Source organism: Diabrotica undecimpunctata, chromosome 7 (assembly GCF_040954645.1).
Source record: "Diabrotica undecimpunctata isolate CICGRU chromosome 7, icDiaUnde3, whole genome shotgun sequence".
In the NCBI taxonomy this organism is placed as follows: domain Eukaryota; kingdom Metazoa; phylum Arthropoda; class Insecta; order Coleoptera; family Chrysomelidae; genus Diabrotica; species Diabrotica undecimpunctata.
Window position 1 is genome coordinate 96,182,819 of NC_092809.1, and position 23,813 is coordinate 96,206,631.

A 23,813-nucleotide genomic window follows, 5' to 3' on the forward strand; every position below is an offset into this window, starting at 1 on the left:
ACTTGTTTGGTTTTCAAGACCATTTGTTCAGAAATATTTAAAATATTTTCATCATGATAGCTTTAAGGAAACATAAATACTCTAGAAAAGAAAGGGTATCCCACGTTAAAATAGGCAAAATATTGTCACTCCCAGATTTCAATTTTTTTCATTTTTTTGCGTTCTATGTGATTAAAAACTAAGACTTGCGCAATTTTGAAGTCTACAAAATAGGGAAAACACACAAAAAAAAACTTGAAAGAAATTCTGACTTTTTTTGTGTTTCTTATATTACCTATATGTTTGTATTATGTGTGTTTACGTATATTGCATGTTTGCGTATTATGTGTTGCATATATATTGTGTATAAATTGTGGATGACATGTATCCGACTTCCTTTTAATCCACTAATGTTGATATATACTAGTTATCTCCTTAAAAGGTCAGATGTAAGATAAATCATTATTGGCCTTAGTTTTTGCAATGAGAATGCAACGAGGTGCAAGCTCTCTTATATACCGGCGAGTGCCATGCAGCATACATAGCAGAACATTTTCCGGATGTACAAAATAGGCATTTCTTTGAATTACAAGGACTATAACCCTTTTTAAATTTTGCTCTAGATATCGACTGTTTTATTGTTTGTAAAACATGCTCTGCACCATTTACACATGATGAGTTGTATTTAATCTGAAACCACAAAAGAGCTAGACAATAAAGCCCAGTTCCTTTAATTCTGATGTTGAATTGTCAGTACTAACATAAAGACGTAGAATTTTTGCTAACGTGAGCCATCGAGAATGATTCAACTTTCCAGGGCTTCAGTTAATGAATTGACAGAACATTCTCCTGTAGAAATTGCGACACAAATATTTCTGATTGGAACTAAGTTAATTAACTATACTTCTGGTAACTCACAGTCAATAATGTTATAGTTTACAACTGGCATATTTTCACACTGCACCATTTGATTTCCTATAGTTTTTTCAAAAGCTCTTGAACCTGGAGTTTCACCGTCAAGCTTTTGGAAAAGATGCCTTAAAGACAAGTCTTTGTAAAGGGCGTCTTAACTATAACTCTAGTTGAGAAATTACACCATTTTTTCTTCCCCTATTTACCACAGTTCCGTGACAGCCTACTACCACTAGTTCTTCTAGATTATAGGTATCTATAACTGTCTAAAAACTTGACAATACTTTAAAAAACGCTTAGACCCGATCCAGAAAGGAGTAATGTATGACCTAAAAATATAGAGCCTGGCTCTTAAACTAATGTAATATGGTCTTCGAGTGCGATTCTTCTGTGGGGCTTGCCTTCAATATTTTCGATAACAAGGTTTTATCTTTAATTCCGTCAAAATATATGGCCTTCAAAGTTTTGGGGGAGTTTTGCATAAAACCTTTTCTTGATTGGTCTCTTGCACTTATCAGTTTATTTCTGTCTGTTTTTCGTGTTAGCGTTGGTTACAATTCCAAGGTGTAGCACACCTGCTGCAGATCTGTCCGATAGTACATAGTGATCACAGACATTGTTCAAAAATTTTCCATTTGCAAGCGCTGATATTAAACAGACGAGTGTTCAGTCTGAATCAGTTTGAAAGTTCTGGACACGTATTTTGTAACTATCATTTTTCTTAACTTCCGAATACCTCAAAAGTTTTAAATATTTGTCGTGATGAGTTTTTATTAATTGTAAAACACCTTTTCTTGTTATGGTTAGAATTGAAGCTTTCTGCCACATTTTGTGCCAAATTTTGTCAGACAGTATGTTAGACATCTCAAAAACCGTTGGTTTCTTCCTTAAGTTTGGAGAATTTAAATTATACATTGTCCATAAATAACACTGTAACACATCAGCTTTCGTAGGAAGTACGTTACCTTCTAAATCTGCAGGGACACCAGGTTAACGGATACTCAATATATTGCCTAGTATAATGTATCTTTGAAGAACTGATATTTTATGACACGATCGCCGAAAACCACAAAATTGTTAAATTTTCACGACTAACTGCAAACTAATGTACGTGCGTGACGTGCGAACTTACAAACATCAGTGAAAGTCGCATAGTCGCAGCACCCCCGCAGATGAAACTAGACTAAATAAACCAGAACCGCCAGGACCAGGCTTCTGTTAATAATGCCAACATTTTTTTTTCGTTTTTCAAAAGCCTGTAGAGGGCAAAAGATGTAATTTTATCCAAAAGTCGTAATAATACTTTTTTTATTACCGTTACTAAAGGTAACTTTTGGTGGGTATTCCAATTCAATTTGTCAACTTTTTTTGAAATATTGTGATTATTACTCCTTTTTTTTTTTCATTTTTCAAAGACCGGTAGAGGACAGAAGATGTAATTTTATCAAAAGGTAGTAAGAATACGTTTTTATTGTCTTTACTAAAGGCAACTTTTGGTGAGTATTCCAAATCAATTTGTCAATTTTTCTAAAATTTTGTGTTTATCGATCAACCCTAGTGAACATCGACACGAAGTGCTTTAGGTTTTTAAGTGCTATCGAATTAGTATGGACAGATTGCAAGACTTACTTTAATACATATATTGACAGAGATGGATGTAGACATCAACCTGTTTTAAGTATCTAGAAGGAAGCAATTCAAAAGTGTAACGATATCGCCTGGGCAAAGTGTGTAGAACTTAACAAATAAATTAAACACTGGTTTATTTGCGAAGAAAATATGTGTAATATTAATATCAAACCTGTAATAATTAACATTGGAGATAACAGGTTCTAAAAGTGATGAAAATAAAATATGAGAAACGAAAAACATACGTTCAAAATTTTGCAACAATATTATTTGAGCTAAATAGTGTTTCATTCTTTAAATAATTTTACTGGTACCTATTATATTTACTTATATTTTTTTAAAAACTATTTATTAATCACTAATGATATTAAAAGAATTTATTAAGCTACTTCAAATGTAGCTGTAATTCTGCACTAAAATTTTAAAGCAAAACTAACATTTTCATCATTATTAGTGGCATTACAGCTCGTTATGAGCCAAAGCCTTCTTCAGAACAATCTTCCATTTACCCCTGTCTTTGGTAACTCTTCTCCATGCTTTAATTCCGATGGATTTTAGATCATCCTCTATGTTATCTTGATACCTAGTTTTGGTCTTCCCCTGGCTCGTCTTCCCACTGGTCCTCTTCGGTCGAAAATTTTTCTGATCGTTGCATCTTCATCTCGCCTAATTACATGTCCTATCCATCGAAGGCGTGCTAATTTAATACATTTTACAACGTCAGGTTCCCCAAAACTTCTATATAACTCAAAGTTGTAGCGCCTACGCCACAAACCCTGTTCTTGGATTCCTCTATATATTTTCCTTATAATTTTTCTCTCGAAACGTTTAAGCAATTCTTGGTCGTTCTGTGTAAGTGACCACGTTTCTGACCCGTATGTTAACACTGGCCTTATTAGTGTTTTATATATAGTAACTTTAATTTTTCTGGGTAGTTTTGGGGCCATCTGTTTCCTCAAGCCATAATAGCACTTGTTGGCAAGCACTATTCTTCTTTTAATTTCTTCGCTGACATTGTTGTCTTTGATCAGCAGTGAGCCCGGGTAGACGAAGGTGTCCACACCTTCCAGTTCCAGATCATTAATTAATAGTCTAGGTATCTGGTTGCCTGATGTAGTACAATACATATACTTGGTTTTCTGTGCGTTCATTTTTAATCCCATTCTCAGTGCAGACGTCCTTAGTGATCGAAATGCTTCGATCAGAGATTCTGTGGACCTAGCAATAATGTCTATGTCATCTGGATATCCGACCACTGTACAAGTGGTTTATTAAAGATGGTGCCATTCGTATTCATATGGCACTCTCGAACTACTTTTTCTAGTGCAAGGTTAAATAAGAGATACGACAGTCCATCTCCCTGTATCAGTCCATTTTTATAATGGAAGGGTCTTGGAGAGTTGTTTTGGATTCTGACTACACTCTCTACGCCTGTGAGTGTAAGTTCCGTTAGTTGAACAAGATGAAGCGGCATTTGAAATTCCACCATAGCCTATAGAAGTTTTTGTCTGTTGACTGAGTCGTATGCGGCTTTGAAATCCACGAATATGTGGTGGGTGTCGACTGTGCCGGTCTCAGCTTGGGTAGAGGAGGGACCCTGAATTAAGTAGGGGTCCTTCAGCACTTTGCGCAAGACAGACTGGGCGGGGAAGTCCTCAACCCCGACACGGCGCGTCCCAATGGCTGATAGGGGAGTTCCTGTAGATATACAGGACAGGTACGAATAAGGCTTAGCCAAATAAGTACCCGCGGATCAACTGAGGACATGACATTAGGCAGCAGTAATGTCATTACTGGATTAAGGCTGTGGGAAAATAAAAAAAAAAAATCCTGTAGGCTTAATTCTAGATACTCACAGGCGCCACTCGCATTACGAGTCAATCGGTTGTGACACTGCGATGGGGAAGGCAACGGGAAACCACCCCATAAATAGTCCCTAGTTCATTCATCATGGTTAATGTAAACCAATTTGGAGAAGATACTGATCATGGACTTCGGATACCAAGATCCGGCAGGGGAGGAAGAACACAAAAATGTAAGGCTTCCCAGGTCGTCAACCCACGAAATCCTTACCAATATTTAAACACTAATAAAGATAAAGTGTGCACGTGGAACGTTCAAAAAATCTGTACTTGGAATGTTTGAAGTATGTTTGAAGGGGGAAAGATACACAACACCATTCAAGAAATGAAAAGACTAAATATCGACGTGATGGGAATCAGCGAGATGAGATGGCCAGGCTCGGGACAGTGCTGTGTGGATGAGCATATGGTATATTATGCGGGAAACGACAAACCACATCACTGGAATGCCGTAGCATTGATTCTGAGCAAAAAGGTCGCTGGGGCTGTGATCAGCGTGATACCTCTCTCTGACAGGGTCATTCTGATGAAGCTGCAAGGCAGACCCGTTAATACGAACATCATTCAAATTTACGCTCCAACATCAGAAAAACCAGAAGAGGATATCGAGGAGTTCTACGCAATTGTACAAAAAGCACTAAAATACACCAAGAAGAACGAGCTAACCATCATCATGGGTGATTTCAATGCCAAAGTTAGCAAAAGCAGTGTAGAAGACATCGTCGGACAACACGGCTTAGGCGAGAAAAACGAAAGAGGAGACCGACTCATACAATTTTGCCGTGAAGAAGATTTTACCATTGCTAACACGTGGTTTAAACTTCCCCCGAGACGACTTTATACGTGGAAGTCACCTGCAGATACAGCCAGCAATATCATCAGAAACCAGATAGACTTTATTCTCATTAACAAAAGATTCAAGAACAGCTTGACTTTGGCGAAGACCTACCCAGGAGCAGACGTCTCATCGGACCACAACCCATTAGTGGGCCAGATAGAACTCAAACTAAAGAAACTCATCAAAAATAAACCTAAACAGAACCTGGATTATGACACTCTAAAAGACCCCGTAGTTCGTCAAAACGTGAGAGATACAATGAGACAAAAACTAGAAACGGCTCAACAACAAGAACAGAGTGTAGAACAAAAATGGAGTTATATCAAAGACGTCATGCTGAATGCGGGAAAAGAACATCTGGGAAAGAAAAAAAGAGTAAAAAATAAAGAATGGATGACTGATGACATTCTACAGATGATGGAACAAAGAAGATTAATGAAAAACAGGGACGCGAAGAAATACCAAGAAACCAACCAGACAATTAAAAAAGAAATACGAAGAGCCAAGGAGACATGGATGCAAGAAAAATGTAAAATAATCGAGGAGCTCCAAGAGAAACACGATCATATAAATATCCACCGAAGGATTCGTGAAGCCACTGGTCAATACAAGAGGAAAAACACACACCTCCTCATAAATAAAGACGGTAATCTGGCGACGACAGTGAATGAGAAGTTGGTTACCTGGAAAATATATATCGAAGAACTTTTCTGGGACGACCGCGGCAACCTTCCGGAAATAAATTGCATGACAGGGCCGTCAATTCTAGAAAGCGAGGTAAAGGCTGCTTTACAACAGTCTAAGAATGGTTAGGCTACAGGTCCGGACGAAATACCCGTTGAACTTATTAAGGTGATGAGTGAAGTGAGCACGAAGGAGTTAACTGAACTGTTCAACGTCATATACGATTCAGGTAATATCCCAGAGAAATGGCTATTGTCAACATTTGTAACGCTACCAAAAAAACGATCTGCGAAAACGTGCGAAGATTTCCGAACTATCAGTCTTATGAGTCATGCACTTAAAATTTTTCTTAAAATCATACATGCCAGAATTTACAAGAAATGCGAAGAAAATGTCGGTGAAATGCAATTCGGATTCCGCAATTCTATCGGTACACGTGAAGCACTTTTCACCTTACAAGTCCTACTTCAGAGATGCCGCGATGTCAGTTGTGATGTCTATATTTGTTTTATTGACTACGCCAAGGCATTTGACCGTTGTCAGCACCAGAAGATGGTCACCGCACTACAAAGAGTTGGATTGGATGAGAAGGACATTCGGATCATCATGAATTTATACTGGAACCAGCGTGCTCAAGTCAAGGTCGAAGACCAGCTGACCGACCAAGTGAAGATCATGCGAGGAGTAAGACAAGGATGTGTGCTATCGCCGACTCTTTTCAATATATACTCTGAGGAGATTTTTAATGAAGCCCTCACAAACCTAGACATGGGAATCCGAGTGAACGGTGAATACATCAATAATATCCGCTACGCCGATGACACTGTGTTACTAGCAACCAGCCTAAACGATCTGCAGGCCTTACTAGACCGAGTGCGAACTGTGAGCGTAACATACGGACTGAACCTTAATATTAAGAAAACTAAATTCATGGTTGTCAGCCGTACAAATTTAGATCCCGGGGCACTAATGGCGGGTAGCGAAGAGATCCAGAGAGTCGACAGATTCACTTACCTCGGAACTACCCTCAACGTACAATGGGACTACGCTCAAGAGATTAGATCCAGAATTGAAATGGCACGGTCTACATTTATTAAGTTGAGATCCTTGCTGTGCTGCAGTGATCTTAGTTTGGGAACCAAGATGCGAATAGTGAGGTGCTACGTTCTTCCAGTGTTACTGTATGGAGTTGAAGCCTGGACACTGACGCAAGCCACTGAAAAACGAATCGAAGCCTTCGAGATGTGGATATACAGAAGGATACTAAAAATATCTTATGTGGACCATGTCACCAACGTTGAGGTCCTACAGCGCATGACAAAAGAAAAAGAAGTGCTTAATTTAATTAAACAACGCAAGCTTGAGTACCTCGGCCACGTGATGCGGAACGAAGAAAAATATCGAATTCTTCAACTTGTTATGCAGGGTAAAGTATTTGGCAGAAGAGGACCGGGACGCCGTCGTATCTCGTGGTTGAAAAATCTCCGACAATGGTTTGGGATGACCTCAGCGGAGCTGTTTCGCAGAGCAGTCAACAAAACCATGATAGCCTTGATGATCGCCAACATCCGGACCGGATAAGGCACTGAAGAAGAAGAAGAAGAAGTCGACTCCGAACTCGAGCGTTTTCTCAAGAATCTGCCTGACTGTGAAGATTTGATCAGTTTAAACCAACATTTTACATTTTATTTATTTGATAACTTGCTGTTGCGTGGACTAAATTTCCGACTTATTTCGTATGCTTTAAATAATGGCACGGATAAAGAACCATGGACTCAACTGTATAAATATATGTTATTTTCACCAGTTTTTTTTATTTTGTTTTTTTGTTGTCTTAATGCCGTACTTGTTTCTGCTGTTCACATAAATCCATCTCCAGTCCTTTTGTGAACCATTCCCAGTAAGTCCTTTTTGTATTCTTTTACATTCTTGGTATGATTCAATGAGATAATAATTGAATGAGAGTATACCTGTAAGTAAACATTTGGGTAATGCGTTCTGATCAAATGATTTATTACGGAGGTTAAATTATACAGTTTTGTGATTTTTTAAAAAACGTATTTGTAAACCAATTTTAAATAAGAAATGTCTTTATTTAGGTCATAATTCTAATATTGATAAAGGTGAACTTCGAATCCGCTTATTTCGGCACACGATGGCAAATCAACAAATAACCCAAATTAAGTAAACATAATGTGCTCTTCCACGAGCTAATATTGCTTTATCATTAGGAAGTTTACTTGTTATCTATAGTAAAATTTGAATGGAGCTTGTCTTAATACAAACTTGGCAAACTGAGAAGCTCATTCGAAATTCCGAACACATCGCGGCATTTTAAAGACGTTTCTTAAAGTTGTTTATTTTTACAGAAACAAAAGTTGCTGCCAGTAATGCAGTTAAATCTTAACAAAATGTTTACATAGAAAGTAATTTATAATAAAGAAGTAAAAGATGAAACAGTTGGTATGCAAGAGCTGAGTAGCATTAAGTACGAATATTAAAGGATTAATATAAATTAAAAAGTTGTAGAAAGTCGGGAGCTTTTGTTTTGAGCTCTTTTAAAGCGTTTATTTAAAATATTTTGTGCACTACGCGGTTGTTAAACAAAAAACGTTAATTACTCTTTTTCTTCTCGTTTTCCAACTGCTTTGTACATATTATTCATTCCGAGCTTTAAGTATTTCTGTGGTTATCTCCATAATTTTATGTACTTTATTAACCCTTTCATTACTGATTTCATTGTAGCTAAATAAAACTGTTTAAAATGACTTTAATGATATTCGTTGATACCTAGAGACCAAAAGAAGCGATTGATTTTTTTTACATTTTTGCGTGCCTTTGTATCATTAGAAAGGATATCATGGGACATATATGTCCCATTTGTGTTGAATGGTGGGATAAATAAATCCCATCAGTAAAGAAACAAACTTATATTCAAAATAAAAAAAGTACATTACAAAAAAAAACATTACTTCTTATGAATGAAGTGGTACAAAACAATTTTTGGATAGATACACATTTCACGCTGTAGAGATAGTCGTAGTTCGACTTTCTGATTTATTCTGTGAACATCTAAAGCACCTTCTCCTAGTAGGTATTTTTTGTGGCAAATGGTTTCCAGCGTTGATCATCTGTTTTTGTCGTTTAGATATTCTTCCAGAACGGCCACTTATTCGTCTTTTTACATTTGATTTCGATGTTCCTAATTTAATTAGCTTTTCTGTTAGTGGCACCAAAAAATTCAAAAGTAAAACTTTTGTATTATCTTGTTGTGCACTTCTTTTATGCAAATCCTTATAATTAATCCAAGAATTTACAATAGCGTACATAACTAATCTATAAAAATTTTTTCTCCACCATTTCGCAGATTTTTCATTCATATCATAAATATGTACTAACGTTTCAATCGGCGAGACCTACTCCTCCCATAAAATTATTGTAAGAAATAATTGCTTCTGGACAAGTGAACCCAGCTTTTTCTCTAGTTCTCAGCTTTATGTTAATAATTCCAACAGTTGTACTGTAACAATTGGACATCAGTATTACTTCTTTCATATCTTTCCATTTAGTTGCTAAAATTTGTTCGGATGAAACTAAAAACTCAATACCACCCCTTAAAATTTTGATATTTTCGGTTACGTTAAACTTACTCATTGATTCGTCGATGTACTGATATGAACAAGAAACCACTTCATCGATGTAGTACGTTTTTGATATATTATCATTTCTTTTAGGATTATTATAGTAAGACTTAGATAGCAGGAATAAACAGCGATCTCTTGAAATAGCTTTTTTATGAGGGAATTATGCGGAATAGCGTTTTGTGACCAATAGTGTGAGATAGATGGTACTTTATTGTAACACATAACGAATCACTGTCATAATTTCGTACATATCTATTTTTTACGTGTATAATTTTATATTTTTGTTTTTTGGAAGTGTTGCTATTCTTTGGTCTGGTCTCGTAATGTAAAAACAACCATAAACGAAGTTTAAACCAAAACATGGTATTCCAAATCAAAGGCAATGTGTCTATAAAGTTATTTCCGTGGTCTTTATTTATGCACTTCGTTCGCTGCACTAATCTAAAACTTGTCCAGTAACAAAATACTAAAAAGAATAAAGAAACTGATTGCTACGAAATAATGATAGTTCTTGGTTGTAACAGATTATGTGCTACAACAAATTACCGAGCATGAAAGACTATTGGTCGAATCATAAATCTCTTGGTAACCCAGTCATAAAAACGGGATGTTTGTTGAATAAAATTATCTTTAAGGTGTATTTGTGTATTACTAATAAGACACATTTAAAACACTACTGGGATACAGTTGTCCTCTATCCTACCAAATAATTTAAGCATATAAAAAAATAGATCACTTTGGGCACCATAATAAGACTATTGATAATTGTTTTTGTCTGAAAAGTTTTTTATCTGCGGAATGTATTCAGTCCTGAAAGTATTAATCTCATAGAATTCGTTGGCTCGGCCACTCACTCCAAATGAATAGAAATGTAAATAAAATAGACGGTTTAGGTTTTAATTCGTTACACCGTTCCACCATTCGCTGATATGCATACTTCTGCTTCTTGGCTTCATAAGAGCGAACTCAAGGCAAGCCTAACGAAATAAAACCTTCTCCGACTATAAAAGTAAATATTGTATTGTATAAATAATGTATTTACGTGACTCCAGAAAAAATAATTCGTATACGTCTGCAAATCAAACTAAAATATTTGATATAAAAAATTCGTATTCAAAGAAATATTCAATTTTTTATTTATACCTACCCAATTTCGAGAGGAGGTTTAAAAAAATTTAATTTCCTGTTCAGTTAATTCGATTTCTTCCGATCTTGAAATTTCATTTGATATCGACTTATAGTAACATCTCGGAAATTTTCTTTTCAGTAATTTAATCAAGTGAAAAATCTCAAAAATGTTAATATATTTCAATATCGTAAGTGTTTACATTTTGTAAACTATTTTACATAGATAGTTTTTAGAATTCTTATATTGACAGTTTAAATACATATACCTATTATAAATTTTAAAGTTCGTGAGTTTAAAATGGTTCGTGAGTTTAAAATGATAGTTTCAGTCAATATTTTTAAGGATGAGTGTATTGGAAGATAGTTCATTCTATTACATGAAATTAACTTTAACTTGATGCGTACTGCATACCAGGACTCGTTCTGTCTCGAAGTAATAATCCACGGAACTGATGAACACCATAACAAAGAAATAAATAGACTTCTCAAAATTAAAACACAAAAACTAATAGAATACACTTGTATCGGTAAAGCTGCATTTGGAAAAAACCTAAAACCAAAGTAATGTTGCTTATTTTCTTGTCTTATTATGAATACAAAGATAATCACTGGTCAACAAAAATCAATTTTTTTTGTGACATGGATAGAACCTAGTGTTCATTATGTACAATATCATCAGAAAGCTGAAAATAAACTTCAATTTTTTCTATCGCCCACACTTTATTTGCTACGCAGAATTGTGCATTGTAGGGTAATATATCAATTTTAGTATGTTCTTTGCGGTGCGCTTGCCTTAAAATATTGTGGCAGATGTTTACGGCAATACATATTCGCTAGATAATCACAGGTTAATGTCCAGCAATAATCTATTAGCAGACTAGGACTTCATTTACCTTGATAATGCTTTTTTTTGTCTACAATGTCTTGGCGGAACCGTTCTTCATTTTCGTCACTTAAGCACCTAAATTTTCCGAAAAGAAATTCAGATGAGCATCCAGGAGGTGAATTTTTAGAGACATGTTACATCCTATTTCTTTGTAGGCAGTGACTAATTTAGTAACAAAATTTTTGTAATTGTCAGCTTTGACATTGCGAAGAAAATTGGACACAACTAGTTTAAAAGCTGTGTCTAAAATCATTAAATTCAGCCCGTAAAATTAGATGGAACTTTGAGGAACATTCTTATTCTTAAAGAAAGGTGCATTTTGCATATTTTGGTGTATAAATTGGTGACCAAGACAAAGGTTGGGCTCCTCAAAATGTATGTTATGTTTGTGTTAAGGATTTAAGGAAGTGGCCGAAGAAAGAAAAAAAGTTTTAAGATTTGCAGTGCCTTTGGTATGGAGAGAGCAAAAAAATCATTCAAATGATTGTTATTTTTGTCCTGTCGATGTTTCTGGATATACCTTCAAAAATAAGAAATTGATTGTTTATTATAACCTCCCGTCTGCTATCCGTCCGGTAGAGCATGGATCTGAACTGCTAGTCCCTAAGCATCCTTTAACTATTGATGACATTTTAAATACTAGTACATTAGAATATGATGAAAGTGGTCCAGGAAATGATGATGAATTTCGGCGTCCTTCAGAAAATTTACAACCACAGTTGTTTACAAAAGCTGAGTTAGATGACATAGGAAGAAATTTGGATTTAACAAAGTAAAAATCAGAATTGCTTGGCTCAAGATTAAAATAAAAGAATTTGTTGTCGACTGGTACATCTATTTACGAGTATAGGTACATAAATCAACAGTTTGCTTAGTTCTTTAGGCAGAAAGGGGATTTGGTCTACTGTCATGATATTGGTAGTCGAATGAATGGACTTGGTATTGAGTATAATAAGGATTATTGGGGGCTTTTTATAAACTTTTCAAAAACAAATTTAAAAGCTGTACTCTTACACAATGGGAACACTTATGCTTTACTTTTTATTGCTGTTTCAGTCCATATAAAAGAAGCATATGAGAATCTTGACAATTTTGAATGATCTGTAGAGATTTAAAAGTTGTTTGCATGATACTTGGTCAACAAAAGCGTTTTACAAAGTTTTCATGTTTTATTTGTGAATGGAACAGTAGAGTACAGCAGGAGATAAATACTGGTCCACAAAACAATGGCCCATAAGAAATATTTTAACACTTGGCGAAAAGAACATTTTGTACAAAACTTTGGTAGATCCAAAAAAGATCCTCCTTTCACATCTACACATCAAGTTAGGTTAATGAAACAGTTTGTCAAGGTCCTGTCTAAAGATGGAGAATGTTTCAAGTACTTGAGTGGAAAGTTTCAACGTCTATCAGAAGCCAAATTGAAAGAAGGTGTTTTTGTTGAAGCAGTTATTCGTAAAATAATGTTTGACTCCACCTTTGAAACTAAGATGAATATTAAGGAAAAAGAAGCTTGGATTGCATTTTAAAAAGTTGTAAACAGGTTTTTAGGTATTGTGAAATACCCTAACTACAAGCTTAGAGTAGCTTATTTATTCTTCTTCTTCTAAATGTGCTTATCTTCTAGAGATGTTGGCAACCACATTGACCCATCTTATTCTATTCACAGCAGCTCGAAATAGATCTGTTAACATAAGACCAGTCCACTTCGTAAGATTGGCCAGCCAGGACGTACGTCTACGTCCAGGGCCTCTCTTAACCTCAATCTTGTCTTGTAGAATCAACTGTAGAAGTCGGTATTTATTATTACATATGATGTGACCGAAGTATGCCAATTTTCTGTTCTTTACGGTAAAAATAATTTCTTTGTCTTTTCTTAACCTCTGGAGAATAGTTATGTTACTTGTGTGGTGTATATATGAAACCCTCAAAATACGTCGGTAGCACCACATTTAAAATGCCTCTAATCGTTTTATGGCATCTTTTGTAAGGCTCCAGCTTTCTAAGAGAAGGACACCAAAGACGTAATATCTAAGAATTCTTATTAATTAGATTATTAGACATTTATTAGACAAGTTTAAAGATTTGGGATGTCTAATAAGCCTCAAAATCCACTTTTTGCATAACCATCTTGACTTTTTCCGTGAAAATTTGGGTGATGTCAGTGAAGAACAAGGCGAATAATTCCACCAGGATATCAAGATGATAGAGAAACGATACAGGGACGTTGGAACAGCGGCATGATGGGTGACTACTGTTACATAGTAGTACAGTAGTAAACTATTACAAGATAAGAGTTAGATAAAAGGTATTATTTTAATAATGTATCATTTTAATGTATTTCGGTATTTTGTCTTTTTCAAATTATTATATTGTAGAATAGATCAGTGTCACATTGTGGGAAAACTGTGGGTGATACGTAAAATCTAATTTCAGATTTTTTTTAACGCCAAAAAATACATAGGATCCACATAAATTTTTGTATTAAAATTAATGAAAATAATGAGTAAACACAAGAAAGTAAAGCAATAACAACAGGTGAGAAATGCCTTCAACAAACTGAAAAAAGTGTCATGTAGCAGGGACATTACAATTCCTTTCTTTAAAGATAAAAATGCTAAGATGCTGGTGTTCTCCATCTTATTTTATGGGTTGAAGGCTTGGACATTTTAAAAAGGCATTTCAGCAGATAGATACGAAGCCTTTGAGTGTTAGTTGTAGCTCTGAAAAAACATTATTGTCACAAAATGGCCTTACTGCTCCTGTAGTGATCCTTTCCCAAGTTAATGATGTATTATTTCCTATTTTAACTTGGATACACCATACTAAAAAAGTGTGTTGCGTTGCCTTTCATCAATATACCTATTTTTTTTGGTTTTTTTTCTGTTTTGCGAGACATGCCATTACATTTTACCTTTTTTACCTATTTTCCTTTCTATTATCGATGTGAGTTGCCATTAACTGCTACTTATCTTAATATTGTTCTGAAGCTATTTTCTTGTGGCATTTTAAATTAATTACTATTTAACTGGGAATAAGCCACAATTAAAGGTTAAAATACGTTTATTGACGTTTCAATTTCCACTTGAATTTTAACTTCAACGTATTTTAACCTTTAATTGTGGCTTATTCCCAGTTAAATAGTAATTAATTTAAAATGCCACAAGAAAATAGCTTCAGAACAATATTAAGAAACCGCTATGGGCCCAGCGTTATTCAAAATTTTCGGAGATTGGAAATTCTATACAAGAAACTGGCACATTGTCAAAATTCAATCAAATTTTTACGAAGATGTAGAGACAACAACCTAAGATTTCCGAAGTGGAAATTGAAACGTCAATAAACGTATTTTAACCTTTAATTGTGGCTTATTCCCAGTTAAATAGTAGCTACTTATCTTTGTTTATAGTAGTACTCGCATTAATTACCTTTTTTTAATTAAAAATATTCTGGCTTTTCTTTACTCAGGTAGCTGTAGCTTCTTCCGTGGATATGTTAGTTGTAGCTCTGAAAACTTAGGGCCTTTTAACATTATTGGCATAAAATGGTCGCATTGCTTCTATAGTGATCTTTGTCCAAATTAATTTATACCTATTCTTAACTACTGTACTGATGACAGCCGAATAGTCGTATTTATGATTGCCTTTCACTCTTTATACCTATTTTCCTTTTTATTGTCGTTGCGGATTTTAAGAATTTATACAAGTTTTTTTACTTTCAATAGAGATGGAAATAACTAATATAGCACAACAATAAATTTTGTTTGAATAATTTACAGCTCCAGTTAATTACAAATATACCTCTTTTGTCGAAATTTAGTAACAATAGAACCCTATAAACCACAAATAAAGGCCACGATATTGAACAAATCATATATCATCTAATTTTGCTGTAACTGAGTTGGCACCAACAAAACAAAACAATAATTTTCACACAATATTTTATTGTCTGATTAATAATTTACGAAAGTATTAAATTAATTTTAAAAATAAAATAAAAGTATCATAAGTACAGCTCGGGAAATGTGCAAAATATTTCCCGAGCATATTTAATGCATATTTACACATTTTTGATAAATTGTATAAGTGCATATGCATTTATTAAAAGTGCATATTTTTAGGTATACCACAATATAGGCAAATACCTGAGAACGCAAATAATGCAATTTAGCGAGGTAGGTAAAAATACCCCCCGGAAATATCCCTTATTGGTATTAGCATAATATAACAATATGGACAGTAAAACGCGATAAACCGATTGCCAGCATTAAATAAAATCATAACTTATAAATCAATATGGTTTTTTTCCGAAAGAATAACAAATAACAAATTACCAGAATTTGTATTAGCAAAAGACGAAATGCAACTGTCGTTCTGTCGGTAGTTAAAGTTAATTCAGTTTGGTGTATTCTTTGCTTGAGTAAAGTTGTGTTTAAATGTTTATCAAAAGTGTTTGAAAATGCCAAAACAAAGTGCAAGTAAATCAATTCTTTTGAAAAAGTAGATTAATAGTAAAACAGAGTTTAAAATCATTGATGACAACCATATATTTTGCACGGTTTGTAACAAACCGGTAAGGATTATGTTTAATTTAATTATTGTTCTAATTTTTAAATATTTTTATAAAAATATAAGCTAAATATAATTATACGGTAAGATGTAAGTTTTAGAATGGAACTGTCATTCGTTATGAAAAACTTAATTATTTTGATGCACTGATTTTAAAATTATTTTTAGAAAAGGTGTAAACATGGTTTTAACACTGACTTTTTCGTCATAAATTAATACTATGTTTTACTATAAAAATGTGACATTTTACTAAATCCTACGATCAAAACTCAAAAAACTGTTTATATAGGAGATACTTCGGGAAACAAGTTTTATAAAATTGTAACATGTAGTGTGTTTGATTAATGTTTTTTGTCCGTTTAAAATTGACTAAGGAAATCGCCCTTTGTTTTAATATCTTGTATATAAAATTTTAATAGAGATAAAAACCAATTAAATTAGGATATTATATTCGTTTTAAAGTGGCGAAGTACTACAAGTTTATTGGTTAACTTTTTTATTTCCCATTTTCAGATTGTATGTGAAAAAAGTTTCAAGTTGATCAACACTTGGGCACTGCAACGCATAAATCTCGTGCAAAAAAGCCTCAAGATTCGGTTCAGCAGCTCATAACTACAAATAAAACGAAAGTTTCTTACCAACAAAATTTTAAATAAGATCTCTGCAGTTTACAATATTCCAATTTCAAAATTGGGTAATCCATTATTCCAAAAATTTCTAAAAAAGTGTTGCAAATATGATGTTGTACAAGTTCCTTATACTATGAATCTACGAAAAAATATGTAGATTCCAGCATGCAATTTCCTGTTGAAGCGATTGAAACTGCAATTGGGAATAATCCAATATGGATATCTGTTGACGAGACGACTGATGTTAAAGGACGGTATATTGCAAATTTGATCATAGGAAGTTTAAACGGGAGTAAGTGTAACACCGTATATTGAGTTTCCGTTAAGGAGTTTCAAAAAACGAACAATGTAACTATTTGTAGATTTGTATATGAATGTCTGAGTAACTTTTTCTACCTCAACCGATACCACTTAAAAAAATTTTGTTATAGAATAGAATAGAATAGAAATATGCTTTATTGTCACTGAAAATTATTGAATAATTTTATGGACAAAGCTAAAAAAAAATCAGCCAAAAAGTACAAAAAGTATAAAAAGTATAAAACAAAAACAAATATAATAAAAAAACAGAACAATACAATTTTAAATTAGTAAAATTATTGTATCACTTACATAATTTGTACAGAAAACAACAAATGAGACAAATTGTAGTCACTGCTTGAGACACCCAAATGTAATTATAAACAATATTAATTTTGTTTCTTTGTTATACATTAAGAAACTCGTCAACTGAATAATATGGTCTTTCAGAGAGATATATTTTTGTCATTTTACGAAACTTAATGAAAGATGTTGCGGATTTAATTTCTCTTGGAAGGTGATTATAAAGTTTTTTTGCACTATATAGAATAGAATTCTTTACTAGCTGAGTGGACGGTATCGGTAAATAAACGTTACAATCTGAATTTCTAATGGAGTAACCATGCTCAGGTCTGTCGGGAAAAATGTTTAGATGCTTGCGAATCAAACAAACCGTTTCCAACATAAATAAAGAGGGAAGCGTCAAAATTCCGTGATTTTTGAAGTAGGTCTTGCAATGAGTTGTTTGTTTGAGATCAAATAGATAACGAATTGCTCTTTTTTGCAACTTAAAAATAGTATTAAATTGGGCCGCTGTACTAGAACCCCAAAATGGAAGCCCATATCCAAGATGGGACTCGAACAATGAGAAATATTCCATTTTGACAGAAGATAAATTTAGTTTCTTCGAAACAGATCTTATTTCAAAGCAAGCTGAGGCTAGTTTCTTCCTTAAGGAGTCAGTATGCAAGGACCATTTAAGATCGCTGTCCATAAGAATACCTAGAAATTTCACGGAATTAACGATACTGATTTGGCTCTTATTCAAAAGCAAGGGTTGAATGACTCCTTTATAAGATAATGCTACTGTCTTATCCACGTTAAAGCTAAGTAAGTTGGAGACTGACCAAGCCTTGATTATAAGCAAATCAGCGGTTATAATTGAATGAAGCGTTGAAATATTTGAGCTGCTCCAAGTAATACTGGTATCATCAGCAAATAGAAAAATTTTCCCTTTAATTTTCAAGTAACTGATGTCATTAATGAAAAGTAAAAAAAGAATGGGACCTAATACTGAACCTTGCGGTACTCCACACTCAATGTCTTTACAACCAGAGTCGGTGTCTTTTATTCTAACCAATTGTTTCCTACCTACCAAGTAAGTTTTGAACCAACTCAAAGACACACCCCGAATTCCATAGAAAGGTAATTTTTTAATAGAATGTCGTGATTTACGCAGTCAAAGGCTTTGGAATAGTCGCAGAAAACGGTGGTGGAGAAGAGGTTACTATTTAGTGATAGATATACCTCATGTAACACAGAAAACATGGCATCACTAGTACATTTATTAGACAAAAAGCCGAACTGATTTTGGGATAAAATGTTATGTTTAAGGAGAAAGGGCATAAGTCAAGCCCTTTTATAAGCCTTTCACTAATTTTTGATAGTGCTGGTAACAAGGCAATAGGTCTATAGTTGCAGGCATCAGATTTGTCTCCACCTTTATGAAGAGGAATAACGATGGCAGTCTTTAGGCAGTTAGGGAATGTACCTTTTTCAAGGGAATCATTTACTAGCGAGACCATGACCTCCAATACATTATGAGGAAGATTTGAGAAAATTTTAATAGATAATCCATCTGTATTACAGGACGATTTGCTTTTTATACTACGAATTGTTCGAATGAGTTCAGTCTTATCAACTGGTCTTAAAAAGAAGGTATCAGCAATGTTTTTTGAATTAGGGGGATAGGAAACTGGAAACTCTTGTTCTGGCGAAATAGTTGAAGTTATATTTTTACTCACATTAATAAAGTAATCATTTAGATTTTCGGGGTTAGGAAAAGAAAAGGTTTGATTCGCTGCACTGGTTTTATTTCGAAAATCGTTTATTATTGACCAAGTTTCTTTTGAAATATTTTTGGAGCTTATTAGGCGATTATGAAAGTAGGATTTTTTTGAGTAGAGTTTTGAGTACTTTGAGTAGTTTTAGATAGCATTTTCTGTACGTATTGATATAATCAGAGATGGGGATACTGTCAGTAAATTTTTTAATATAGCAGAGAACGCATATTCTTCGCAGATATGCGAATGCCTTTGGTAATCCAAGGTTTTTAATATTTTGGCCTGATGTTTACTAGAGGAAATGCTTTATTAAAAATAGATACAACTCTATTTAGAAAATCACTAACATTACAGTCAATGTCCCCGGAAGAAAAACTCCAGTCAGAAGTCAAGCATGAATTATAGAATTTACGAAAGTTTTTAGTGGAAAAAATCCTACCTAATCGTCGGGTTTTTAAGGGGGGTATTTTTAAACTGCTAAACTTGGTATATACCGCTTCATGATCAGAAAGCCCCCCATTGATAACTGTAGAATGGACGTCAGCGGGTGGAAAATCAGAAACCACATAATCAATTGTCGAGGATGATGTTTTTGAGATTCTTGTTGGTGAATTAACGTGCATTATGAGACCATATGATTCAAAAATAGTTACCAAAGACAGGTGGGTCGCACAAACAGTAGCGTAGTCAATATTAAAATCACCACATAAAATTTTTCTGCTTTTAATGGGCAGAATATCTAACAAATTTAGCAGGCTCTGAAAAAATAGTTCAGTATCATATATAATCAAAAGATTTTTTCCAAATTTGATACACGTTACCTGTTTAGCACATGCTTTAACTAAAGTAGCAGACACTGTAAGGATAGAGATTAAAGTGGTCAATACCTTTGTATCAAATATAAAAAAAATATTTTTAAAAGCCATTCTGCGAGTACAGACGTATAAAGATCGTTTACCTAATGTACCTTTACCACATAACTGTAACCCCCCTACTTGTAGTTTCGATGTAGATAGCTCAGTTGTTATAAAAAAATGTGTGGACGTTTTAAAAGACCGTTATTAAAAAGTAATTTGGCAGATATCCAAACCAATTTTGTAAATATTGCTGAATCAATTACTAGATTAGAAAAGCGAAACATTTCATTAGACCAAAGTATTGAAATTATCAATTCATTAAATGAAAAAATTTAACACCTTGGGGAAACCAACAAAGTGTATCAAAAATTCTGCGCAGTATTAAAGAAAAATGAGGGATATCTAAAAAATAATTCAAATAAATAATATTATTAAGATGGGGAATTGTGAAGATAATTTAATTTTACAGGTAGAACCCCCTAGAAAATTATACAATATTTTAAGTTTGCTCCTTTAAATTCATGTGAAGTACAAAGAGTACAAAGTACAAAGTTTTTCAGCATAATACACAATTATTATCAGATAGACGGCACAGTTTTTCTCTAGATAATTTAGAGAAACATTTAATAATATATAGTTTTAACTGCAATAATAGTATAATAAAGAATGATAATGATGAATCAAAGAATAAATGAATATAATGCTGTAGATAATACAAATTCCAATAAATATTTTGTGTGACATTAGCATAAAATAAATTAAATACCCTTAATACAAGTATTACTACGTTGTTTATTTATATGCATTCAACGCATAAAAGCATATTTTAGTGCATATTTCAAATGTTTTTGTGCATATTTGCATGCATATTTAAGGATTTTTTAAGTGCATATTTCCCGAGCTCTATTCATCAGAAGTATTAAATCAATTAGTTATTCAAATAGCAACACTCGTTCCTCTAGGTAGAATCAGAAAATAGAGACTTGTATACCAAATACGTAAGAATAATTTCAAATATAAATGTCATGTAATATATAAAAAATATCATTAAAACAAAAAAGAAGACCAATGTTTTGTGGGAGGGGCACCTTCTTACTTTCATAACCTTGTGATGGTAAACATGAATATGTAATGAAAACGCAACCCTGAACAAAAGAAATGGAATATCCTATTAATCTGGACAGAGAAATATAATTATTTGTTATTGAAAAGCTTTAATAATGTGTAAGATTAAGGTTAGTTTTAAACATTGTACTCCAAACATAATTTTAAATTTGTATTCCTAAAAAGAGTCAATTTTTGAAAACTACATTCAAATAAATTAACATTATCAGGGTAATAGTATAAAACTTTCACTGTCCAAAACATGTCCACTAGTTTTAGGTTTTATAAAATACGCTATTTTTATTTTTTTTACAGTTTTCTTAATCTTAAAATAGCTAAGTAATGTTATCGAGAAAGACATGAGGAAATGATATTCATTAAAATATAATATAAAACTTTTGAATTACCATTCGTAAATGTTTGTTTCTTTTAAAAATACTACACTCAACTGTTCCATCAATATCATGTTTACATTTTTTTTATGAAAGAAATATATTAGTAATATTTACAATATTCTTTATAAAACATTTAAACATTTTTTAAATTGGCCGTTTAGTTTCAGCCATAATGACAAGCCCCCTTCAGAGTGAACGCCCACTTTGTCCGTATACCAAACACATTAAACTATTTGTCAAAAATTGATCACTGTATAAGAAAAACCAATATAATATGTTTTTTCACTTACCTTTTTACATTTTTTTCCTGGTGAAATGGGAAAAACTCTCCATAAATTGCGAACTCATCGTAATTGCCGCGATCTACGAAACTGGACCACGAAGCCACAACAAACGCTCTCTCCGAATCATCCCTTGATACTGGGGTGCAGCATCATCCCTTAGCAATTCTTTGGGGAGGCGGAGTAGAGCGAATATCCCCGAAAACTGCCAGTCAATACCCGGTCGGGGGAGTTTCGTGGATCACGGATATACTCAGTGTCGAACTAGAGAAAGCTTAGTTCTTTCATCTGGGAAATTGTCTTAAATTATATCCAAAAAATCTCCAAAAACTAATTTTGTCAGTATAATATATACACTGCGCGTCATTAAAAAGAAACCACCCAACATTTTTGCCATTTTTTTATTTTTAAGAACCCTACAGGAAATTGATTGTCATTAGACATTTGTTCTATGTTTAAGAATATGTTCTAAAGTACACTCAAAACGCAACAAAGAAAATTTTTTTCAAATTCAAAGTATCTCAATTTTTTTATTTTTAGCCCTTTTTTGATGATTTTTTTAGCGAACTGTGTATAAATTTATAAATTTTAATTTGGTATAGTCAGTTTTTTGATAAAATTTTATATTTGACTAATTGTACGAGGTTAATTAAAACGTAGTTTTAATATCCTAACTTTGAAACATCCTGTGAAATAATTCCGTTTGCAAATTTTCATAAAACCTTATTTTTCGGTTGCAATCATGTTCTCTAAGTATTGTGTTTTTTGTTTGATGCCAAAATATGCCTTAATTCATTTTTTAGAGCCAAATGAATTTGCCACCCACAATTTAAGACTTTTTTAATTATGATTATTTTAAAGTTATTTTGTAATACGATGAGGTGGCTTTGGTGACTGTTTTAATTATGTCATATTGACACTTACATTTTGTTAACGTATGATTGATCCTGGTTCTTAGTGTCGAAGATTGTGCGAAAGCTGTTGCTCTAGTTGAAGATAGGCGAATTTATAAATATGTGGCTAGAGTACTACACACTCATCGCTCTACCATCCAAACAGTAGTGGAACATTTTATACGAAATGGAACAAACAAGCGTAAAACGGGAAGTGGCAGGAAGCGCAAAACTACCGCTTTAGATGATCGTTTTATACGAGTAAATGCTTTGCGGGATCGTCATTTAACAGCGGTGCAAACAAGAAATCAGCTTCAAGAGGTTTGAGGCAATAATGTAAGTGTATTTACAGTTCGTCAAAGATTACATGAATTTGGTTTGCAAAGTTGCACACCAGCAACTGGACCCAAATTACTTCCACGGCACAGAGTGGCTAGACTACAATTTTCCAGGGAACATTTACATTTGAATTTAGGACAATGGAGTAATGTTCTTTTTACGGATGAGTCAAAATACTGTTTTTAGTCATCAGATGGAAGAGAATGAGTATGGCGTCGAACTGGAGAAAGATTTGCGGAGTGCTCTTTCAGTCCTCACGTTAGCCATGGTGGGGGTTCGGTGATAGTATATAGTATGGGCAGGAATATCCCGAGAGGCGCATACTGAATTGGTATTTATTGAGGGTTGAATGACTGCACACCGGTCTATTGAGGACATTTTTGGCGAATCAGGTAGTACCCTTTTCTCAATATATCGGCCATGATTTTCTATTAATGCAAGATAATGCGCGACCACATTCTGCAATGTGTGCCACGCAATATTTAGAGGAAGTTGATAGTAATAAAATGAACTGGCTAGCGTGTTTGCCAGATATGATCCCAATAGAGCACGTTTGGGACATATTTGGTAGAAATATTAGAGGTCGCGAAGTCGCATCAGCCTCAATTAACGAAGTTCTATGGCTCTAGAAGAGGAATGGCAAAACTTCCAGAAAGATGATATTCGCAACCTCATAGATAGCATGAGCCGACTTGTACAGGCAGTTATAGAGGCTAGGGAAGGCAATACAGAGTATTAAGTTATTTTTAGTAGTTTTTCTTTGTTATTTACGTACTTGGGTTAAGTTACATTTAAGATGTTTTTTTTATGTTTTGTTATTGT

General features: G+C 33.8%; 1 protein-coding gene across 1 annotated transcript in view; it reads right to left on the reverse strand.

Moving 5' to 3' along the window:
- Positions 1–21,886, reverse strand: part of nAChRalpha1 (nicotinic acetylcholine receptor alpha1) — a 205,754-nt gene extending 183,868 nt beyond the window's left edge. The window contains exon 1 of the mRNA XM_072537798.1: positions 21,769–21,886. The gene's annotated coding sequence lies outside the window, so the exon portion shown is untranslated. The remainder of the gene's footprint in view (positions 1–21,768) is intronic.
- Between the last annotated feature and the right edge of the window lie 1,927 nt (positions 21,887–23,813).